The sequence below is a fragment of the Dasypus novemcinctus genome, chromosome Y (genome assembly GCF_030445035.2).
Source record: "Dasypus novemcinctus isolate mDasNov1 chromosome Y, mDasNov1.1.hap2, whole genome shotgun sequence".
Taxonomy (NCBI): Eukaryota; Metazoa; Chordata; class Mammalia; order Cingulata; family Dasypodidae; genus Dasypus; species Dasypus novemcinctus.
Genome location: NC_092216.1, coordinates 15,680,822 through 15,686,821, shown reverse-complemented (window position 1 = coordinate 15,686,821; position 6,000 = coordinate 15,680,822). Strand labels below are relative to the sequence as shown.

The following is a 6,000-nucleotide window of genomic DNA, read 5'->3' as shown; positions in this document are numbered from 1 at the left end:
AGCATTCTCATGTCAATGTAACAAATTCTTCACTTACAACAACAACAATAGCTCTGCTTTGCTCCATGTTTGCATTCCCACTTTATGTTTGTTCTTTCTTCTATATTTAGGATTTGGGGAGGGTGTTGCCGTTGTTTCACATTGAGAGGGAGCTTAGAGCTTACGGGGAAGATGGAAGGAGCTGTTTTGCTTAGAGTTGTAGATTCCTTTTGTCTGGTTTTTTTTTCAAATGGTGTTTGTCCGTTTTCAACATTTCGTTAGATGTCCTGGTTGAGTCCAATGAATTGGAGGGTAGGTATTGGCCAAAACTATGATGAGATTCAGGCATATGAACTCTACTGAAGATTAAAGTCCTCGGGACGTAATTTTAAAGGGTATAGTGCTTGTATTAGATGGCCAAAGGCATGCTGATGCAAAATACCAGAAATGGGTTGGTTTTTGTAAAGGGTATTTATTTGGGGTAGGAGCTTACAGATACCTTGCCATAAAGCATAAGTTACTTCCCTCGCCAGAGTCTTTTTGGAGCAAGTTGCCTTCCGATGTCTGCGAGGGCTCAGGCTTGCTAGGTTCCTGTGTTCTTGGGGCTTGCATTTCTCTGGGTTCAAGATTCCTTCCGTCCTGGGGTTGACTTCTCTTTCCTCTGCGTGCTAACTTGCTGGAGCTCCAGCTTAAGTATTCAGTATCAAACTGTAACATCAAAACTCCAACCTCAGAAACACTCTGCTCTGTCCTCTGCCATGCCTTTTATCTGTGAATCCTCACCCCTTGGTGCCCTAATCATGTGACCCAATCAAAGCCCTAATCATAACTCAATCATCCCAGGTACAGGGCAGATTGCAAACATAATCCGATATCTATTTTTGGAATTCATATCCATATCATACTGCTACAGTGCTGATTAGAGCTTAAAATAAAAGGGTACAAAATCATGTGCAGGGAAATTATAAATAAGGCTAAATCTACTAAATTGGGAATAGACATTAGTATATATTCCAAGGTACGGCCCAACCCATTGCCAGGAGTTCTGATTTCATGGTGCTGTGTACCTTGTCTATAGTGTCCAGTGACCCTAGAGACCTCAGGAGCACCTCTTGTTTGGTTTTGTGTGCTGTGACACTTAGCGAGAGCTGTCTGAGATGTGCATAGACATCATCTCTGAAATACCTTCTCAACTCAGCTTGAAATCTTGCAGCCATAGTAACTCTTTTGTATTTCTTGTTTCCTCTTTGGTCTAGGTCTTTTTCAGATGCCTCAGTTGTCGGTGTTTGATAATAATCCCTCAATGCCAGTGAGGCTTATACTCTGGGTTCAGATCCTATGCCAGGGGGAAATGTAGTGAGTTTATTTAGGCCATGTTTGAGTAACAAGGAGATTTTCAAGAGGCAAGTCTTTGGTCTTAATTATAATTAGGCTAAGTTTTAATTATGCAGGAGTAAGGGTTGAAGTACAAACATTAAGACCAATGGCTCCAAAATCCTCAAGGTTGAAGAACGAGCAAACCTAAGGGGCAATGCAATCATGGGCAAAGTAAACTTATTAGTACTGGAATAATGGAAGAACTTACAAAATGCCTTCAACATAGTGGTTACCAAAGGTTCTGAGAGGAAAGGAAGGGAAGAGTAGATGGAATATAGGGCATTTTCAGAGGACTGGAATTAAATGTAAACCACTGTGTGAACTATAGACCTTAGTAGCATTGTTTCAGTATTTATTCTCCAATTGTAACAATACCACATATTGTAAGATGTCATTAATAGGAAAAGATGAGGAGGATAGGAGTTTGGGTATATATGGGTATAAATTATACTTTCATTGTAACATTTTTTGTAACTTAAAACCTCTTTAAAATAAAGTATATTTAGAAGAAGATCAAGGATTGCTGTATTAGTCTGTTTCATTAACTATGGCTCATATATTCCAGGTGTTTTGTTCTTTTTATTTGAGAATGTAGCAGCCATTCCCCAGGAGGGAAGTTTAATAATTTCTTAGTTACTGTGTGGGCTTCTCTCTATCAAGTAAATATGTCTATATAACAAGAGTACTTTGGAGGTTTTTGATTACCAATTATATCTCACTATGTGTGATGGGTCTGTTGAGTTCTGTTTCTTCTTTCGTCAATATATGTTGCTTGCATGTTTCCAGAAATTCTTCCATTTCATTAAAATCATTCAATTTGTTGGCATACAATTTATCAAAGTATTTTTCACAATACTCTTTATTTCTGTATGGTCAGTTGTGAAGTCCTCTTTGATTTCTTATGTTATTATTCATTTACATCGCTCTTTTTTCTGTTAGTCTATCTAAGGGTGTATCAGTTTTAAAAATCCTAAAAAGTCAATTTTTGTTTTATTAATTCTTTGTTAATTTTTTTCTTTTTCTCCTCTATTTCTTTTATTTCTGCTCTATTCTTTGTTATTTATTTCCTTCTCTTTGCCTTGGGATTAGATTGTTGTTCTTTTTCTGATTCTACCAGGTTTACAGTTAGGTCTTTGAATTTAGCTCCTCCCTTTTTATAAAATATAGGCATTGAAGGGTAATGAATTTCCCTCTCAGAATGGCCTTTGTTACATTCCAGTAGTTTTGCTATGTTCTGTTCTCAGTTTCATTCGGTTCAAGGTAGGTACTAATTTTTCTTGGAATTTACCCCTTTGACCCACTGATTGTTCAAGAGTATTCTGTTTCAACTTCCATGTATTTGTTCCTATTCTGGACCTCTTCCCCATAGTGATTTCCAGCTTCATTCTATTATGGTCAGGGAAACATTTTTTTGTGTAATTTCAGTTTTTCTAAGTCTGTTCAGATTTCTGATCTGTCTTGGAGAATGAGTAATTAATACTAGAAAAGAATATTTACCCTCCCCTTTCTTGGATGCAATGTACTGTGTACATTCCTGAGAACTAGTTCCTTCAAATTTTTATTCAAAATCTCTCTTTCCTTGTTGACCCTCTGCTGAAATGTTCTATTAGTGATACTGGTGTGTTGTCATTCCCCATGATGATTGTAGAGGCATCAATTTCTCTGTTTAGTTTTACCAGTATTTGCCTCCGGTGGGAGCGGTCTGACTAGGTGCATAAAAATTTATGATTGTTCTTTTTTCTTGGTAGATTACTTCTTTTATTTATAGTGTCTTTCTTTGTCCCTTACAACAGGTTTACATTTAAAGTATATTTTGTTGAATTTCAGTATTGCTACCCCTGTTCGTTTTTGGTTATCGTGTTACGCAGATATCCAGATGAGGTCTGAAGGGACCAAACAAACAGACCTCTCTCTCTCAGCCCTCTAGTGCCCACAAGGCTTCTCCTCTCTACCTGCTTACACCCATCAATCAGTCACCGCAGAGACTGCCTCTGTGCAGGTACAGGTAGAAGGCACCCCTCCAACTAGATTCCCTCCAACTAGATTCCTCTGCTTATTCTGTGCCTTCCACAGCTTCTGTGCCAGCTTGCCTTCAGACAGCCCTACAGCAGCTCACCTCTCCTCCAGAATCTTAGCTGACTGAGTAGACTGTCCCCTGCCACATAGCCGGCTGCACATCAGTCTACCTGCCTGATGACCCTACAGTGGCTCCCATTTTCCCCAGAGCCAGTTGTCTGTTGATCTTCCTGCTGGATCCTGTGCAGCTTTCCTTTCTGCCGGTGCCTGGCTGGGTACCCCCCACTCCATTTTTCTCTCCTGTTGCACCCACGACATCCCCGTTTCCTTTATGCCCAGCAAACCGGACTAATTTGCCATAGTTTTTGGAGGAACAATGCAGCCAGCTTTTCCCTACTTCATAATCTTGCTTCGTCTCTACCAATCATTTTGAGAAAAAATAATACCAATCCTGCTCAAACTCTCCCAAAGAATTGAATGAATATAGATACAAAAAATCACAACAAAATATTTGTATAGCAACTCTAACAGCATAATACAAGAATTGCACACCATAATAAAGTGGGCTTTTTTGAGTTTTCAATATTTTATTCGTTTTATTTTGTGATATTGATTACAGAATTTGAAAGGAGTGATCTAATTCCACATAAATGGAAGACTCTAAAACGCACCCATTAAGCTGCTGAAATTAAATTGAGTCATGCAAATATAACAAAAGTCCAGTTTAGTTTCAGGGTGTGTCACCATGTTATGGTTACAGAGATTCTTGCAGCAGGAGCTCCTGGAATCTATTTCCTACTCTGGTGCACAAAACCACACACCAAGAGGGAATTAATAGCTGAATTATTGGCTTTGTCACATCCATCCATTCCACCCCAAAATGGCACAAAACGCCTACTAAGCCCTACAGACTACTTTTACTGTAAAAGAGGTGACTAGGGTGGAAACAGGTCATGAAGATCTATCTAAAAGTGCCCCTTTGAGATAAATTTTTATATGCTATCAAGCATTGAACCTTGGCACACCTGGGATTAGGAAACCTAGTTTCAATTCTCAAGAAATCACAATTTCATTTATTTACTCAAAAGGAATTTCCTAAATGCTTACATATTATCGGCCTCCACTTGCACCCATTTCTAGATAAAAATTAAACCTAAATCTTTGGAGGGACACCAAGTTCCTCCCAAACTTCCCCTAAAGGAGCTATTTTTTTTTTCTTTTTTGGAATTGGATTTCCTCTGTACCTCTGAAAGGTTATAGTTTTAAAGCTGAATCATCTTTAACCTGGAGTTCTAACATGATATTTAGCAGTTCTTGGATCCCAGATATACAACATCAAAGGTACAGTAAATTTTGAAGGTAGCTATGCTAAAAAATGGTTTAAAGCTAAATGATTGCACAGTACTAATCTGTGCTTTAAATTACAGTCCTAGATCAAACTTGTGACCACCAGCATTGACATTCTTGCCATCTGGCAGAGCTGACAGTGTCCGTTTGATACCTAACCATAGGTCTGAGTGAATCCTAAACCTATCACGCTGGCCTTGTTCCCTTTGGCCAGGAAGCATGCATCAGGGTCAGTCCAATATGCGGCTGCTATCCCAAAATGAATATGTCTGTTTCCTGCTGTCTGGGTGAGATTGATGTCTCCAGCTTCCTGTTTATCTGCAGGTAATTGGAGTTGCCAAACTCTGTCCCCTCACTCACATTAGTGTGAAGCTGGAATTTTTTATCAGTCTTGTGACCAACAGCAAAATTGCTGTGTTTCACTTGGGACTTAGTGGTCTCAATTCATCTGATAACTGGCTAGCCAGGCCTGATAATCCAGAATCAGAACACCCTAAAATAGAGGCCTGGGAATGTCAAAATCCATGTCACTGCCTGGGTTGATGTGCTTCTGCTTATGCCCTGTTTTGATTTTAGCTCGCCACCCCTCAGTGTTAAATAATGAAAAGGGTGAATTAGAGGTCTACTTCAGTCCATGTGTGAGCTGATCTTCCACAGTAAACTTGGTGCCCAGTGTATTGTCAGTATTCCGTTTCTCTGTAAATGTCAGACCATATTCAGCCCATCTCTATCTGGGTTTACAGATTGCCTGTAACTTTGGTAGTCTCCGTGTTGGCTGAGCCTGACCTTATGAATTCCAGTCCATTCTCAGATTTCGTTTTCAAGTCCAGTTTTATTAAGCCCTTGGTAAAGACATCCCTGGTGGATTTCCAAAGATCAAAATATATAGGAGGCACATCCATGTTCTGTCAGGGGTGGTGGCTCAGCAGTGGCAGCAGCCCTCATTCAAGTGGATTTTACTCCTGTTGTAGAAGGGCGGTTGAACTCAAGGAAAACAATTAACGTAACACACCCATTAACAAATCAGTGGGAAAAAATAATGTGATCATCTCAATTCATACAGAAAAGGGAATGGACAAAATCCAGCATCCTCTCCTGATAAAAATACTTTGAAAGACAGGAATAGAAGGAAACTTACCCAGCATGCTAAATGGCATATATGAAAAACCCACAGCCAACATCTGAGGGACTGGTGAAAGCTTTTTGTCAAAGATTGGAAACAAGACAAGCATCCCACTGTCACCACTGTTATTTCACACTGTGCCAGAATTCATAGCTAGA

The 6,000-nt window shown here is 39.5% G+C and overlaps 1 protein-coding gene and 1 pseudogene across 1 annotated transcript in view; one reads left to right on the top strand and one right to left on the bottom strand.

The window, feature by feature from the left end:
- Window positions 1–6,000, top strand: part of LOC139438262 (BCL-6 corepressor-like) — a 161,907-nt gene that overhangs the window by 143,044 nt on the left and 12,863 nt on the right.
- Window positions 4,677–5,621, bottom strand: LOC139438229 (non-selective voltage-gated ion channel VDAC1 pseudogene; annotated as a pseudogene).